We start from the raw sequence: 18,284 nt of genomic DNA, 5'->3' as shown, positions 1-18,284 counted from the left end.
AGACACCCACCCCCACCCCCCATTCCACTCCACCCCACTCCACCCAATCAAACCACTCATACAAGGCCTTTCTAAAGAATGTCTTGGCCCGCTGTACACACTCAATCACACAGCAGCCCTCAGCCAATCTCCTTATTTGGGTTGCTATATTTTCACTGGGAAAAAAAGACCGATCAGACAGGAGAGAGAAACACAAGGCCTGTTTCCACATTTAACCCTGTGGATGGAAGTGTTGACATACAGTACAAGGCTTAACACACCTCTTGTCCTGCTCAAGAATAGGTTTGGCCTCTGTTATGAGTGAGCCAGAGCGAGAGAGAGATCGAGAGAAAGAGAGTGAAAGAAAGAGAGAGAGTTATCAAGTTGTGATTGCTTAGTGAAGATGTCTGTAGGCTATTGATGGACGGGCCATCTAAGCCACTAATACAGGATGCTTAGCAGCTCCAGATACATCAAAGGACAGATCTAATGAGGTTGCATTGACGTCGTTCCCCTCACCAAGCTGATATTAGTGGGAATGGCAGGGTTTTGAGGTTTGGATGAGGGGATCAGATATCCTGTTGATGGGAGAGAATGGAGTACAGGGTTGGATAGGTTACCTTCTAAATGTAATCCATTACATTTACTAGTTTCCTGTCCAAAAATGTAATCAGTAACGTCATTTTTGGATGACCAAAACTCAGTAACGTAATCGGATTACTTTCAGTTACTGTTAGATTACTTTCCATTAGAAGACAAAAAGGATCCATCAAATAGATTTTGTGTGTCATCATGTGGTCTCTGACTTGTGGTCAGACTCGCTCAGGTGGAACAAACTTAAACTTGCGCCTTTTTTCAATGCTGAATTAAATGTAATTGAGAAAACAGAAAGGTGTCATAATGTATTTTTTCATTCTTTCTGAATTTAAAAGTAATCCAAAAAGTACATGTAATCAGTTACTCCCCAACCCTGATGGAGAATAATGGCTGCCATCAAAACAGGAAGATAAACATGATTCTAATTAAGGATTGACATACATCTACTGTAGTATTAAATAGAAGGCAAAATTCTGCATTTTGTTACCAAACACCAACCTCTGAAAGATACAGTTTTGCCCAGATTTCTGTAAACCTGATATTTGAGTTTGATGAGTGAGGGGTGAAAATTCACAGAGAGCCAGGGCATTGTGAACAATGGTAGAACTGTGGAGAGGTTCTCTCTCATAGGGGTGTATGTGGAGAGATGTGCAGGGGGTAGGGGTGTACCCCCCTTAACCTGGACCTGCAGCCTGTCTGTCTGTCCACAGCTTAGTAGCATAGCAGCTGCACTACAACTGTCTAGCTGTGGTAAACCACCACAACAACAGCCTACGCAACTAATTACAATGTTATTTTTAAGCTAATAGCAGTGTTAACACTGTGTATATTCTCCTTGGCATGTTTATCCAAAGCAAGACACATAGACAAAATATATCTGGGATTTTATAAACTCGTTAAGTCTCTTTAGTACACACACTCGTTGTGTATAGACAGCATAGCTGTAAGTTATTCATTCCTAAAGATCTGGAAGAAAAAAAACTCATATTCCAACTTGTTGAATGTTACACAATAGTAAATGTTTTAGAGGGGTCGGAAGAGGCCTCTTGGCAGCCTTTATTGATTGGCCCTACACGTAGTTTCCAGCGAGGATCCTGATCTGATTTAAAACACTGTGCTTTCACTGTTAGATGTTAGGGTTGTCAGTGGCAAAGGCATCCTATCCGCCCCAACTCACCTGAGTCATGGAACATCAGTGTTTACAGACACATCAGCTGCTATGACTTGGGTGACACGGAGGTGCAAAGCTGCCATAGTCCCATCATTAGGGTCCTATCATCCTCCAACTGGGATTTCGGGAAAACCAGGGAATTTATTGAAAGTTCACGTAATTTTGCAACCCTACCCATCATACATATTTCCCCTTGAGCGGTGCCAAGGGAGTTGGCTAGGAAAAGCTAACTGAAGGGAAAAATGTCACACCATGTACCATCCAGCCCAACCGTTAACCCAGGCTAACAGCTTTATCGTAGGGCCATAAGTAGTTCAGATAAAGCCTGCTAAGTCCATAAGCATTTGATACATGGCAAAGATCATTTGATGATAGGATAATATGATGATAATATGGCTTTAAAGAGAACAACACATTTGTATTGTATGTAAGAACTGTTAGCCAGTGTGATTAAAGGTATCCCCCTAAGATGGGCAGAGGGTCTTATTATAACAAATCTCATCCACTAAGGAATGAGACATGAGGAATCCAAATAGGAACATTTACTTGTTTTTATGATTCTTTGTTGTGGCGTTTTCTCCCTTTGAGAATAAGACATTGCACTGCTATTCTGTTCACATTGCATTTCTGCATGTGTAACAGTGTAGCTTCCGTCCCTCTCCTCGCCCCAACCTGAGCTCGAACCAGGGACCCTCTGCACACATCAACCACAGTCACTCACGAAGCATCGTTACCCATCGCGCCACAAAAGCCACGGCCCTTGCAGAGCAAGGGGAACAACTACTTCTAGGTCTCAGAGCGAGTGACATCACCGATTGAAACACTATTAGCACACACCACCGCTAACTAGCTAGCCATTTCACATCGGCCACACTCACTCTCCTTTTGACCTCCTCCTTTTCCACAGCAACCAGTGATCCAGGTCACGGCACCAATGTAACAGTATAGCTTCCGTCCCTCTCCTCGCCCCAACCAGGGACCCTCTGCACACATCAACCACAGTCACTCACGAAGCATCGTTACAAAAGCCGCGGCCCTTGCAGAGCAAGGGGAACAACTACTTCTAGGTCTCAGAGCGAGTGACGTCACCGATTGAAACACTATTAGCGCGCACCACCGCTAACTAGCTAGCCATTTCACATCGGCCACACATGGATGGATGCCACTGGAATTTCCCAAATACGGAGCCCATTTCTGAATGTGGGTTGAGAACCAGAAGGATCACATATGATAGTTATTTAAATATGTGTTACAATTGGCTTCCTCTGTCCCTTCAATGTCTGTCTTTGGGACAGCAGGTAGCCTAGAGGTTAAGAACATTGGGCCAGTAACCAACAGGTTGCTGGTTCAAATCCTCTGAGCCGACTAGAAAAAACATGTGCACTTGAGCAAGGCACTTAACCCTAGTTGCTCTGGATAAGAGCGTCTGCTAAATGTAAATGTCTGCTCTTTAGGAATAGGCCTGAATTCAGACAGGCAACTGGATGGACTCTATGGAGCTGGCACCACATAGGTTGATGGGGCCTCAGAACACTCTGGATCCAGAGATCAGAAATACTTCTGAATATTTCAGCATGTTCCCTCTCTCAGCCTCTGAGACAGAAACTCTGGAGCATAATTTAGTGCTTTTAATATTCTCTCCCACATTTCCAGGCCCACATTCTGTTTCAGAAAAGAAGCCACAGAAATGCTTCAAAATAAGTTTGACCAATATTAAATACGTTGCTAACGGAGTTTGAATGGCTAGTATAAGTGTACAGTTTTGATTTATAACCATGAATTATACTGGTCTGAAGTATGTAAGGCGGAACATATGAGAGGGGTAAGGAAAAGGGAGAGTTATAATGGAATTGATGGATATTAATTCTGGCATGGATTAGGAATCTGCACAGACTCTCTCAACAACTCTTAAACGTCATTTTTGAAATAATTTTTATCTGCTGATCTTCTTCTCTCTTAAGAGGAAAGGAATCCTATCCTACCATACCTATTATATTTTATGAGTGGTAAATCTATATGAACATGTTAATCACCACTATTAATAGCTTCAACCATGAATTAGTTACACTTCTCTCAATTGTTCAAACAGTCATTCGTTCTCAATTTGATTCCTTATCACTATGGTGAATACAAAAGCATGTAGTCATGACTTTCACTCTTTCCCAGTCAAAGAAATTAAATCAGGCCTGAAGTACACCTCCAGCTCCATTCATCACCTTGTAATCCGTCTCAGACTCTCTGACTATGACTCATCCTAGACACTGCACCACCTGGTCTCTGTTACCAGCCGTGATGATGACGTTCTCCTCCTCCTCTGTAACACACACAAACACGCTCACACACACACTCACCTGTGTGAGAAGGGCACATGTTCCCCTGATTATCATTGCTGCCTTCGTGCCTGTTGGAATGACGTCATGCAACCCCCCGGCCATGCACAGATGTTTGGATCACATTTAGCCAATCAGACGTGAGCTCACCTCTGAACGTCCCCTTGAGCACTAGGGCATGAGGACCACGTTTTGTACCATGGTACGCTTGCAGAATAACACAGACAGTACATAGACGCATACACGCATACACATTAACACTGACGCTCACTCGTATACAGACACACACCTGTGTGTGTCTCAGTTATTCGGGGACAAAGCCTGTCCCTGTGCATGTCACCATGTGACGACTGTGGAATCCCATTTCAATACGTCACCATCACATTATACTGCCTCACAATGCACACTTCCCATTGGAAACCAGATGGGCTGTAGGCCTGCGGCAAATCGTTTCTATGAAGCAAAATAACAAGAACAAGTCCAGCAGGTTTATTCCATGACCACATGTTCTTTGATTTGTTCTGATCAGTACACAATAATCCAGATAGTTAATTGAGAATTGTCCTGAGGCACTCTGGGGCAGAAACCTGTGGTACAAGTTTAGATGGGGTGATAATGAGCAGGAGGCACACAAACAGTCATCTGATCACTCACTCGTGAAGCATTGACATCAAGGATAGAGCAAGAGACTAGAGAGAGATTCCTACATTCCCCAGGTGGTGAAGGTAGGAAACAACATGTCCACCACGCTGATCCTCAACACTGGGGCCCCACAAGGGTGCGTTCTCAGCCCTCTCCTGTACTCCCTGTTCACCCATGACTGCGTGGCCATGCACGTCTCCAACTCAATCATCAAGTTTGCAGACGACACTACAGTGGTAGGCCTGATTACCAACAACGATGAGACGGCCTACGGGGAGGAGGTGAGGGCCCTCGGAGTGTCGTGTCAGGAAAATAACCTCTCACTCAACGTCAACAAAACAAAGGAGATGATCGTGGTCTACAGGAAACAGCAGAGGGAGTACCCCCCCCCCCCCCCATCCACATCAATGGGACAGTAGTGGAGAAGGTGGAAAGTTTTAAGTTCCTTGCCGTACACATCACGGACAAACTGAAATGGTCCACCCACACAGACAGCGTGGTGAAGAAGGTGCAACAGGAGGCTGAAGAAATGTGGCTTGTCATCAAAAACACTCACAAACTTTTACAGATGACCAATCGAGAGCATCCTGTCGGGCTGTATCACTGCCTGGTACGGCAATTGCACCGCCCTCAACCACAACGCTCTCCAGAGGGTAGTGCGGTCTGCACAACACATCACCAGGGGCAAACTACCTGCCCTCCAGGACACCTACAGCACCCGATGTCACAGGAAGGCCAAAAAGATCATCGAGGTCAACAACCACCCGAGGCACTGCCTGTTCACCCCACTATCATCCAGAAGCCGAGGTCAGTACAGGTGCATCAAAGCTGGGACCGAGAGACTGAAAAACAGCTTCTATCTCAAGGCCATCAGACTGTTAAACAGCCACCACTAACACAGAGAGGCTGCTGCCTACATACAGACTCAAATCTCTGGCCACTTTAATAAATTGACTTAATAAAGGTATCACTAGTCACTTTAAATAACGCCACTTTAATAATGTTTACATATCCTACATTACTCATCTCATATGTATATACTCTATTCTATACCATCTACTGCATCTTGCCTTTGCCGCACGCCATCGCTCATCCATATATTTATATGTACATATTCTATTCATCCCTTTACATTTGTGTGTATTTGTGTGTATAAAGTAGTTGTTGTGAATTTGTTAGATTAGTTGTTAGATATTACTTCATAGTCGGAACTAGAACCACAAGCATTTCGCTACACTCGCATTAACATCTGCCAGTCGTGTATGTGACCAATACAATTTGATGTGATTTGATTTTGAGCCTAGATGAGAAGGAGAGTTGAACTATTAATCTCTCCCTTATTTATGTGGTGTCATGAATGCAGGTCTATTCCAATCCTTTATAGTACTCAAATGTGATAATACACTATTTATTGTATGACTACTGTTTTCAGAAGGCTATGTTTCTGTGTCACAACACACTTGTTAATTTCCTCAACATGGATGATAAAGTACTCATATCCAACCTAATGATGAGTAATGACACCAACACCTGTAGCAATTCTCCACAGTACTCAGTAAAGCAGGAGTCATCTTCAGCATGTGGAAGTATACCTTATAAGGACATGAGCTGACTGAGTCATGTATTATTGTCTGGTCTGAGGAGGAATCAGGATGCTTCTCACAGAGGATGTTACGCGCTGAGGATGATTTAATGTTTCAATGAGCACCTACTACTTGGAGTACTCTCTCTCTCTCTCTCTCTCGCTCGCTCTCTGTCGCTCTCCCCTTTCTCGTTTCATTTCTCACTGTCTCTTCCACCCCACCCCCACCCCAGCCTCTCATGATTGTGTAGTTGTAGTGGGCAGTAAAATTGTTTAGACATACCTACAATATCCTCCATTAGGCAATCATTGTGCTCTGACTTTTGCGTTATTTAGTGAAAAATCTAAACCAGCATGAGAGATAGGAGGAACGCCTTAAAGTATATTTAACCTCTGTTAAGTAAGAGGTCAGGTCAGCTTTGAGTGGTGGGGACAGCACAATCTCACAGGGAACCGTCCCGTTGAGCCACACATACGCTGTGTATATCTGGCTTTGTGGGGATTGTGCTCTACTCGGCCTGGAACAAGAAAGAGACCAGAAGTGAACGTGTATTTGTGTGTGAGGGAGTGGCACAGTGGAGGAGCCAGGACTTGCCGCTGGAAAGGGAGGGAGAACCAGAGAGAGAGAGGGATGTAAGGGGGGAGGAGGGGCAGGTCAAGTCGCCCAGTTGCACAGGCGGAGAGAGGAAAGCCCTCCCACAGGAAACCACAGCTCAACTCGGCATGGCCTTTTAAGGTAAAAAACTCCCTAAAAGCTGTTTGCCTGGGGAATAGGAGTAAGATATAGCTGGATTTAAAGCTACAGAGTCACAGGGAAAAAGAGAGCTTAGTGTATTGCTGAAGTACAAAACAGGGATTTAACTCTCACACTACTTTGAACATGTTAGTCTGAATGTTTGTTTAGTGTAGATAAGATACCCTTAAGGACAAAAAACAGAAATGCCAGTTAAATTCTACAAGAACAGATGATACCAATAGGTAAAACACTCAGAGCATTAGCTTACTTTCTCTTATTGTCCTTGGTGAAGATACTATACCTAGTTTAAGGCTGTTTGAGGTGGTTCACGTCACTGTCTCTTACACATGGCACATTTTCATAACATTTCACTATCGACCATTTATGTGCAGAGCATACATGAACCTCAGGCTTTTCTATATCTTTATTGCATAATATAAGCCAATGAGACTTGGCACTGACGATATATTGTAAACATTCCTCACTGTGCCGTCCTCTCCAGACGTTTACAGTACTGAATGACTCACATAGTAAAAAATCCTGTTGTTTTTACAGTAACTTACTGGCAGCCAGTTACATGCAAGTTACTGTAAAAAAAAGGTACAGTAATGTAATGTTAAACCAAATTTATTTTCTTTTTTACAAGTAATTGGTTGCCAGTAAGTTATCGTAAAAACACCAGGATTTATTTTTTACAGTGCAGTTCTTGACCATAGGAAACGTGTCATAAATACAAATGAAACCTAAACAAGAAATGTGTCCATATCCCAGATGAACACTGTGAAAAAACATCAAATAGGACCCTTGTGTCTGTTTCGCCTCCATGACCTCTCATTGCCAGTGATTTGCCTCCAGGAGTCTTTCTCATCAATAACATTTCACCTCCGTGCCCTCCCTGTGACTAGGATTATACTGTGTGAGCTGTGTTCATGGAGGTCACAATAACATTTACCCTCCGTGCCCTCCCTGTGACTAGGATTATACTGTGTGAGCTGTGTTCATGGAGGTCACAATAACATTTACCCTCCGTGCCCTCCCTGTGACTAGGATTATACTGTGTGAGCTGTGTTCATGGAGGTCACAATAACATTTACCCTCCGTACCCTCCGTGCCCTCCCTGTGACTAGGATTATACTGTGTGAGCTGTGTTCATGGAGGTCACAATAACATTTACCCTCCGTGCCCTCCCTATGACTAGGACTATACTGTGTGAGCTGGCTTCATGGAGGTCACAATAACATTTACCCTCCGTGCCCTCCCTATGACTAGGATTATACTGTGTGAGATTTGTGTTCATGGAGGTCACAATAACATTTACCCTCCGTGCCCTCCCTATGACTAGGATTATACTGTGTGAGCTGTGTTCATGGAGGTCACAATAACATTTACCCTCCGTGCCCTCCCTATGACTAGGATTATACTTAGTGGGCTGTGTTCATGGAGGTCACAATAACATTTACCCTCCGTGCCTCCCTGTGACTAAGATTATACTGTGTGAGCTGTGTTCATGGAGGTCACAATAACATTTACCCTCCGTGCCCTCCCTGTGACTAGGATTATACTGTGTGGGCTGTGTTCATGGAGGTCACAATAACATTTACCCTCCGTGCCCTCCCTATGACTAGGATTATACTGTGTGGGCTGTGTTCATGGAGGTCACAATAACATTTACCCTCCGTGCCCTCCCTGTGACTAGGATTATACTGTGTGAGCTGTCTTCATGGAGGTCACAATAACATTTACCCTCCGTGCCCTCCCTGTGACTAGGATTATACTGTGTGAGCTGTGTTCATGGAGGTCACAATAACATTTACCCTCCGTGCCCTCCCTGTGACTAGGATTATACTGTGTGAGCTGTGTTCATGGAGGTCACAATAACATTTACCCTCCGTGCCCTCCCTATGACTAGGATTATACTGTGTGAGCTGTCTTCATGGAGGTCACAATAACATTTACCCTCCGTGCCCTCCCTGTGACTAGGATTATACTGTGTGAGCTGTGTTCATGGAGGTCACAATAACATTTACCCTCCGTGCCCTCCCTGTGACTAGGATTATACTGTGTGAGCTGTGTTCATGGAGGTCACAATAACATTTACTCTCCGTGCCCTCCCTGTGACTAGGATTATACTGTGTGAGCTGTGTTCATGAAGGTCACAATAACATTTACCCCCCGTGCCCTCCCTGTGACTAGGATTATACTGTGTGAGCTGTGTTCATGGAGATCACAATAACATTTACCCTCCGTGCCCTCCCTGTGACTAGGATTATACTGTGTGAGCTGTGTTCATGGAGGTCACAATAACATTTACCCTCCTTGCCCTCCCTGTGACTAGGATTATACTGTGTGAGCTGTGTTCATGGAGGTCACAATAACATTTACCCTCCGTGCCCTCCCTGTGACTAGGATTATACTGTGTGAGCTGTGTTCATGGAGGTCACAATAACATTTACCCTCCGTGCCCTCCCTGTGACTAGGATTATACTGTGTGAGCTGTGTTCATGGAGATCACAATAACATTTACCCTCCGTGCCCTCCCTGTGACTAGGATTATACTGTGTGAGCTGTGTTCATGGAGATCACAATAACATTTACCCTCCGTGCCCTCCCTGTGACTAGGATTATACTGTGTGAGCTGTGTTCATGGAGGTCACAATAACATTTACCCTCCGTGCCCTCCCTGTGACTAGGATTATACTGTGTGAGCTGTGTTCATGGAGGTCACAATAACATTTGCCCTCCGTGCCCTCCCTGTGACTAGGATTATACTGTGTGAGCTGTGTTCATGGAGGTCACAATAACATTTACCCTCCGTGCCCTCCCTATGACTAGGATTATACTGTGTGAGATTTGTGTTCATGGAGGTCACAATAACATTTACCCTCCGTGCCCTCCCTATGACTAGGATTATACTGTGTGAGCTGTCTTCATGGAGGTCACAATAACATTTACTTTCCGTGCCCTCCCTATGACTAAGATTATACTGTGTGAGCTGTGTTCATGGAGGTCACAATAAAATTTACCCTCCGTGCCTCCCTGTGACTAAGATTATACTGTGTGAGCTGTGTTCATGGAGATCACAATAACATTTACCCTCCGTGCCCTCCCTGTGACTAGGATTATACTTAGTGGGCTGTGTTCATGGAGGTCACAATACCATTTACCCTCCGTGCCCTCCCTATGACTAGGATTATACTGTGTGAGCTGTCTTCATGGAGGTCACAATAACATTTACCCTCCGTGTCCTCCCTATGACTAGGATTATACTGTGTGAGCTGTGTTCATGGAGGTCACAATAACATTTACCCTCCGTGCCCTCCCTGTGACTAGGATTATACTGTGTGGGCTGTGTCCATGGAGTCACAATAACATTTACCCTCCGTGCCCTCCCTGTGACTAGGATTATACTGTGTGGGCTGTGTTCATGGAGGTCACAATAACATTTACCGTCCGTGCCCTCCCTGTGACTAGGATTATACTGTGTGAGCTGTGTTCATGGAGGTCACGATAACATTTACTCTCCGTGCCCTCCCTGTGACTAGGATTATACTGTGTGAGCTGTGTTCATGAAGGTCACAATAACATTTACCCCCCGTGCCCTCCCTGTGACTAGGATTATACTGTGTGAGCTGTGTTCATGGAGGTCACAATAACATTTACCCTCCATGCCCTCCCTGTGACTAGGATTATACTGTGTGAGCTGTGTTCATGGAGGTCACAATAACATTTACCCTCCGTGCCCTCCCTGTGACTAGGATTATACTGTGTGAGCTGTGTTCATGGAGGTCACAATAACATTTACCCTCCGTGCCCTCCCTGTGACTAGGATTATACTGTGTGAGCTGTGTTCATGGAGATCACAATAACATTTACCCTCCGTGCCCTCCCTGTGACTAGGATTATACTGTGTGAGCTGTGTTCATGGAGATCACAATAACATTTACCCTCCTTGCCCTCCCTGTGACTAGGATTATACTGTATGAGCTGTGTTCATGGAGGTCACAATAACATTTACCCTCCGTGCCCTCCCTGTGACTAGGATTATACTGTGTGAGCTGTGTTCATGGAGGTCACAATAACATTTACCCTCCGTGCCCTCCCTGTGACTAGGATTATACTGTGTGAGCTGTGTTCATGGAGATCACAATAACATTTACCCTCCGTGCCCTCCCTGTGACTAGGATTATACTGTGTGAGCTGTGTTCATGGAGGTCACAATAACATTTACCCTCCGTGCCCTCCCTGTGACTAGGATTATACTGTGTGAGCTGTGTTCATGGAGGTCACAATAACATTTACCCTCCGTGCCCTCCCTATGACTAGGATTATACTGTGTGAGATTGTGTTCATGGAGGTCACAATAACATTTACCCTCCGTGCCCTCCCTATGACTAGGATTATACTGTGTGAGCTGTCTTCATGGAGGCACAATAACATTTACTCTCCGTGCCCTCCCTATGACTAGGATTATACTGTGTGAGCTGTGTTCATGGAGGTCACAATAAAATTTACCCTCCGTGCCTCCCTGTGACTAAGATTATACTGTGTGAGCTGTGTTCATGGAGGTCACAATAACATTTACCCTCCGTGCCCTCCCTGTGACTAGGATTATACTGTGTGGGCTGTGTTCATGGAGGTCACAATAACATTTACCCTCCGTGCCCTCCCTATGACTAGGATTATACTGTGTGGGCTGTGTTCATGGAGGTCACAATAACATTTACCCTCCGTGCCCTCCCTGTGACTAGGATTATACTGTGTGAGCTGTCTTCATGGAGGTCACAATAACATTTACCCTCCGTGCCCTCCCTGTGACTAGGATTATACTGTGTGAGCTGTGTTCATGGAGGTCACAATAACATTTACCCTCCGTGCCCTCCCTGTGACTAGGATTATACTGTGTGAGCTGTGTTCATGGAGGTCACAATAACATTTACCCTCCGTGCCCTCCCTATGACTAGGATTATACTGTGTGAGCTGTCTTCATGGAGGTCACAATAACATTTACCCTCCGTGCCCTCCCTGTGACTAGGATTATACTGTGTGAGCTGTGTTCATGGAGGTCACAATAACATTTACCCTCCGTGCCCTCCCTGTGACTAGGATTATACTGTGTGAGCTGTGTTCATGGAGGTCACAATAACATTTACTCTCCGTGCCCTCCCTGTGACTAGGATTATACTGTGTGAGCTGTGTTCATGAAGGTCACAATAACATTTACCCTCCGTGCCCTCCCTGTGACTAGGATTATACTGTGTGAGCTGTGTTCATGGAGATCACAATAACATTTACCCTCCGTGCCCTCCCTGTGACTAGGATTATACTGTGTGAGCTGTGTTCATGGAGGTCACAATAACATTTACCCTCCTTGCCCTCCCTGTGACTAGGATTATACTGTGTGAGCTGTGTTCATGGAGGTCACAATAACATTTACCCTCCGTGCCCTCCCTGTGACTAGGATTATACTGTGTGAGCTGTGTTCATGGAGGTCACAATAACATTTACCCTCCGTGCCCTCCCTGTGACTAGGATTATACTGTGTGAGCTGTGTTCATGGAGATCACAATAACATTTACCCTCCGTGCCCTCCCTGTGACTAGGATTATACTGTGTGAGCTGTGTTCATGGAGGTCACAATAACATTTACCCTCCGTGCCCTCCCTGTGACTAGGATTATACTGTGTGAGCTGTGTTCATGGAGGTCACAATAACATTTACCCTCCGTGCCCTCCCTGTGACTAGGATTATACTGTGTGAGCTGTGTTCATGGAGGTCACAATAACATTTACCCTCCGTGCCCTCCCTATGACTAGGATTATACTGTGTGAGATTTGTGTTCATGGAGGTCACAATAACATTTACCCTCCGTGCCCTCCCTATGACTAGGATTATACTGTGTGAGCTGTCTTCATGGAGGTCACAATAACATTTACCCTCCGTGCCCTCCCTATGACTAAGATTATACTGTGTGAGCTGTGTTCATGGAGGTCACAATAAAATTTACCCTCCGTGCCTCCCTGTGACTAAGATTATACTGTGTGAGCTGTGTTCATGGAGATCACAATAACATTTACCCTCCGTGCCCTCCCTGTGACTAGGATTATACTTAGTGGGCTGTGTTCATGGAGGTCACAATACCATTTACCCTCCGTGCCCTCCCTATGACTAGGATTATACTGTGTGAGCTGTCTTCATGGAGGTCACAATAACATTTACCCTCCGTGTCCTCCCTATGACTAGGATTATACTGTGTGAGCTGTGTTCATGGAGGTCACAATAACATTTACCCTCCGTGCCCTCCCTGTGACTAGGATTATACTGTGTGGGCTGTGTCCATGGAGTCACAATAACATTTACCCTCCGTGCCCTCCCTGTGACTAGGATTATACTGTGTGAGCTGTGTTCATGGAGGTCACGATAACATTTACTCTCCGTGCCCTCCCTGTGACTAGGATTATACTGTGTGAGCTGTGTTCATGAAGGTCACAATAACATTTACCCCCCGTGCCCTCCCTGTGACTAGGATTATACTGTGTGAGCTGTGTTCATGGAGGTCACAATAACATTTACCCTCCATGCCCTCCCTGTGACTAGGATTATACTGTGTGAGCTGTGTTCATGGAGGTCACAATAACATTTACCCTCCGTGCCCTCCCTGTGACTAGGATTATACTGTGTGAGCTGTGTTCATGGAGGTCACAATAACATTTACCCTCCGTGCCCTCCCTGTGACTAGGATTATACTGTGTGAGCTGTGTTCATGGAGATCACAATAACATTTACCCTCCGTGCCCTCCCTGTGACTAGGATTATACTGTGTGAGCTGTGTTCATGGAGATCACAATAACATTTACCCTCCTTGCCCTCCCTGTGACTAGGATTATACTGTATGAGCTGTGTTCATGGAGGTCACAATAACATTTACCCTCCGTGCCCTCCCTGTGACTAGGATTATACTGTGTGAGCTGTGTTCATGGAGGTCACAATAACATTTACCCTCCGTGCCCTCCCTGTGACTAGGATTATACTGTGTGAGCTGTGTTCATGGAGATCACAATAACATTTACCCTCCGTGCCCTCCCTGTGACTAGGATTATACTGTGTGAGCTGTGTTCATGGAGGTCACAATAACATTTACCCTCCGTGCCCTCCCTGTGACTAGGATTATACTGTGTGAGCTGTGTTCATGGAGGTCACAATAACATTTACCCTCCGTGCCCTCCCTATGACTAGGATTATACTGTGTGAGATTTGTGTTCATGGAGGTCACAATAACATTTACCCTCCGTGCCCTCCCTATGACTAGGATTATACTGTGTGAGCTGTCTTCATGGAGGCACAATAACATTTACTCTCCGTGCCCTCCCTATGACTAGGATTATACTGTGTGAGCTGTGTTCATGGAGGTCACAATAAAATTTACCCTCCGTGCCTCCCTGTGACTAAGATTATACTGTGTGAGCTGTGTTCATGGAGATCACAATAACATTTACCCTCCGTGCCCTCCCTGTGACTAGGATTATACTTAGTGGGCTGTGTTCATGGAGGTCACAATAACATTTACCCTCCGTGCCCTCCCTATGACTAGGATTATACTGTGTGAGCTGTCTTCATGGAGGTCACAATAACATTTACCCTCCGTGTCCTCCCTATGACTAGGATTATACTGTGTGAGCTGTGTTCATGGAGGTCACAATAACATTTACCATCCGTGCCCTCCCTGTGACTAGGATTATACTGTGTGGGCTGTGTCCATGGAGTCACAATAACATTTACCCTCCGTGCCCTCCCTGTGACTAGGATTATACTGTGTGGGCTGTGTTCATGGAGGTCACAATAACATTTACCGTCCGTGCCCTCCCTGTGACTAGGATTATACTGTGTGAGCTGTGTTCATGGAGGTCACAATAACATTTACCCTCCGTGCCCTCCCTGTGACTAGGATTATACTGTGTGAGCTGTGTTCATGGAGGTCACAATAACATTTACCCTCCGTGCCCTCCCTGTGACTAGGATTATACTGTGTGAGCTGTGTTCATGGAGGTCACAATAACATTTTCCCTCCGTGCCCTCCCTGTGACTAGGATTATACTGTGTGAGCTGTGTTCATGGAGGTCACAATAACATTTACCCTCCGTGCCCTCCCTGTGACTAGGATTATACTGTGTGAGCTGTGTTCATGGAGGTCACAATAACATTTACCCTCCGTGCCCTCCCTGTGTCTAGGATTATACTGTGTGGGCTGTGTTCATGGAGGTCACAATAACATTTACCCTCCGTGCCCTCCCTATGACTAGGATTATACTGTGTGAGGTGTCTTCATGGAGGTCACACTAACATTTACCCTCCGTGTCCTCCCTATGACTAGGATTATACTGTGTGAGCTGTGTTCATGGAGGTCACAATAACATTTACCCTCCGTGCCTCCCTGTGACTAAGATTATACTGTGTGAGCTGTGTTCATGGAGGTCACAATAACATTTACCCTCCGTGCCCTCCCTATGACTAGGATAATACTGTGTGAGCTGTGTTCATGGAGGTCACAATAACATTTACCCTCCGTGCCCTCCCTGTGACTAGGATTATACTGTGTGGGCTGTGTTCATGGAGTCACAATAACATTTACCCTCCGTGCCCTCCCTGTGACTAGGATTATACTGTGTGGGCTGTGTTCATGGAGGTCACAATAACATTTACCGTCCGTTCCCTCCCTGTGACTAGGATTATACTGTGTGAACTGTGTTCATGGAGGTCACAATAACATTTACCCTCCGTGCCCTCCCTGTGACTAGGATTATACTGTGTGAGCTGTGTTCATGGAGGTCACAATAACATTTACCCTCCGTGCCCTCCCTATGACTAGGATTATACTGTGTGAGATTTGTGTTCATGTAGGTCACAATAACATTTACCCTCCGTGCCCTCCCTATGACTAGGATTATACTGTGTGAGCTGTCTTCATGGAAGCACAATAACATTTACTCTCCGTGCCCTCCCTATGACTAGGATTATACTGTGTGAGCTGTGTTCATGGAGGTCACAATAAAATTTACCCTCCGTGCCTCACCTGTGACTAAGGATTATACTGTGTGAGCTGTGTTCATGGAGATCACAAATAACATTTACCCTCCGTGCCCTCCCTGTGACTAGGATTATATTTAGTGGGCTGTGTTCATGGAGGTCACAATAACATTTACCCTCCGTGCCCTCCCGATGACTAGGATTATACTGTGTGAGCTGTCTTCATGAGGTCACAATAACATTTACCCTCCGTGTCCTCCCTATGACTAGGATTATACTGTGTGAGCTGTGTTCATGGAGGTCACAATAACATTTACCATCCGTGCCCTCCCTGTGACTAGGATTATACTGTGTGGGCTGTGTCCATGGAGTCACAATAACATTTACCCTCCGTGCCCTCCCTGTGACTAGGATTATACTGTGTGGGCTGTGTTCATGGAGGTCACAATAACATTTACCGTCCGTGCCCTCCCTGTGACTAGGATTATACTGTGTGAGCTGTGTTCATGGAGGTCACAATAACATTTACCCTCCGTGCCCTCCCTGTGACTAGGATTATACTGTGTGAGCTGTGTTCATGGAGGTCACAATAACATTTACCCTCCGTGCCCTCCCTGTGACTAGGATTATACTGTGTGAGCTGTGTTCATGGAGGTCACAATAACATTTTCCCTCCGTGCCCTCCCTGTGACTAGGATTATACTGTGTGAGCTGTGTTCATGGAGGTCACAATAACATTTACCCTCCGTGCCCTCCCTGTGACTAGGATTATACTGTGTGAGCTGTGTTCATGGAGGTCACAATAACATTTACTTACCCTCCGTGCCCTCCCTGTGACTAGGATTATCTGTGTGAGCTGTGTTCAGGAGGATCACAATAACATTTACCCTCGTGCCCTCCCTGTGACAGGATTATACTGTGTGAGCTGTGTTCATGGAGGTCACAATAACATTTACCCTCGTGCCTCCCTGTGCTAGGATTATCTGTGTGAGCTGTGTTCATGGAGGTCACAATAACATTTACCCTCCGTGCCCTCCCTGTGACTAGGATTATACGTGTGAGCTGTGTTCATGGAGGTCACAATAACATTTACCCTCCGTGCCCTCCCTGTGACTAGGATTATACTGTGTGAGCTGTGTTCATGGAGGTCACAATAACATTTACCTCCGTGCCCTCCCTGGACTAGGATTATACGTGTGGGCTGTGTTCATGGAGGTCACAATAACATTTACCCTCCGTGCCCTCCCTTGACTAGGATTACTGTGTGAGCTGTTCATGGAGGTCACTAACATTTACCCTCCGTGCCTCCCTTGACTAGGATTATACTGTGTGAGCTGTGTTCATGGAGGTCACAATAACATTTACCCTCCGTGCCTCCCTGTGACTAAGATATAACTGTGTGAGCTGTGTTCATGGGGTCACAATAACATTTACCCTCCGTGCCTCCCTTGACTAGGATTATACTGTGTGAGCTGTGTTCATGGAGGTACAACATAACATTTACCCTCCGTGCCCTCCCTGTGACTAGGATTATACTGTGTGGGCTGTGTTCATGGAGGTCACAATAACATTTACCCTCCGTGCCCTCCCTGTGACTAGGATTATAGTGTGAGCTGTGTTCATGGAGGTACAAAAACATTTACCCTCGTGCCCTCCTGTGACTAGGATTATACTGTGGAGCTGTGTTCATGGAGGTCACAATAACATTTACCTCCGTGCCCTCCCTGTGACTAGGATTATACTGTGGAGCTGTGTTCATGGAGGTCACAATAACATTTACTCGTTCCCTCCCTGTGACTAGGATTATACTGTGTGAACTGTGTTCATGGAGGTCACAATAACATTTACCCTCCGTGCCCTCCCTGTGACTAGGATTTACTGTGTGAGCTGTGTTCATGGAGGTCACAATAACATTTACCCTCGTGCCCTCCCTATGAACTAGGATTATACTGTGTGAGCTGTGTTCATGGAGGTACAAAAACATTTACCCTCCGTGCCCCCCTGTGACTAGGATTATACTGTGTGAGCTGTGTCATGGAGGTCACAATAACATTTACTCCGTGCCCTCCTGTGACTAGGATTATACTGTGTGAGCTGTGTTCATGGAGGTCACAATAACATTTACCCTCCGTGCCCTCCCTTGACTAGGATTATACTGTGTGAGCTGTGTTCATGGAGGTCACATAAACATTTACCTCCGTGCCCTCCCTTGACTAGGATTATACT

Source organism: Salvelinus namaycush, chromosome 10 (genome assembly GCF_016432855.1).
Source record: "Salvelinus namaycush isolate Seneca chromosome 10, SaNama_1.0, whole genome shotgun sequence".
NCBI classification, from domain to species: domain Eukaryota; kingdom Metazoa; phylum Chordata; class Actinopteri; order Salmoniformes; family Salmonidae; genus Salvelinus; species Salvelinus namaycush.
This window is presented reverse-complemented; position numbering follows the sequence as displayed.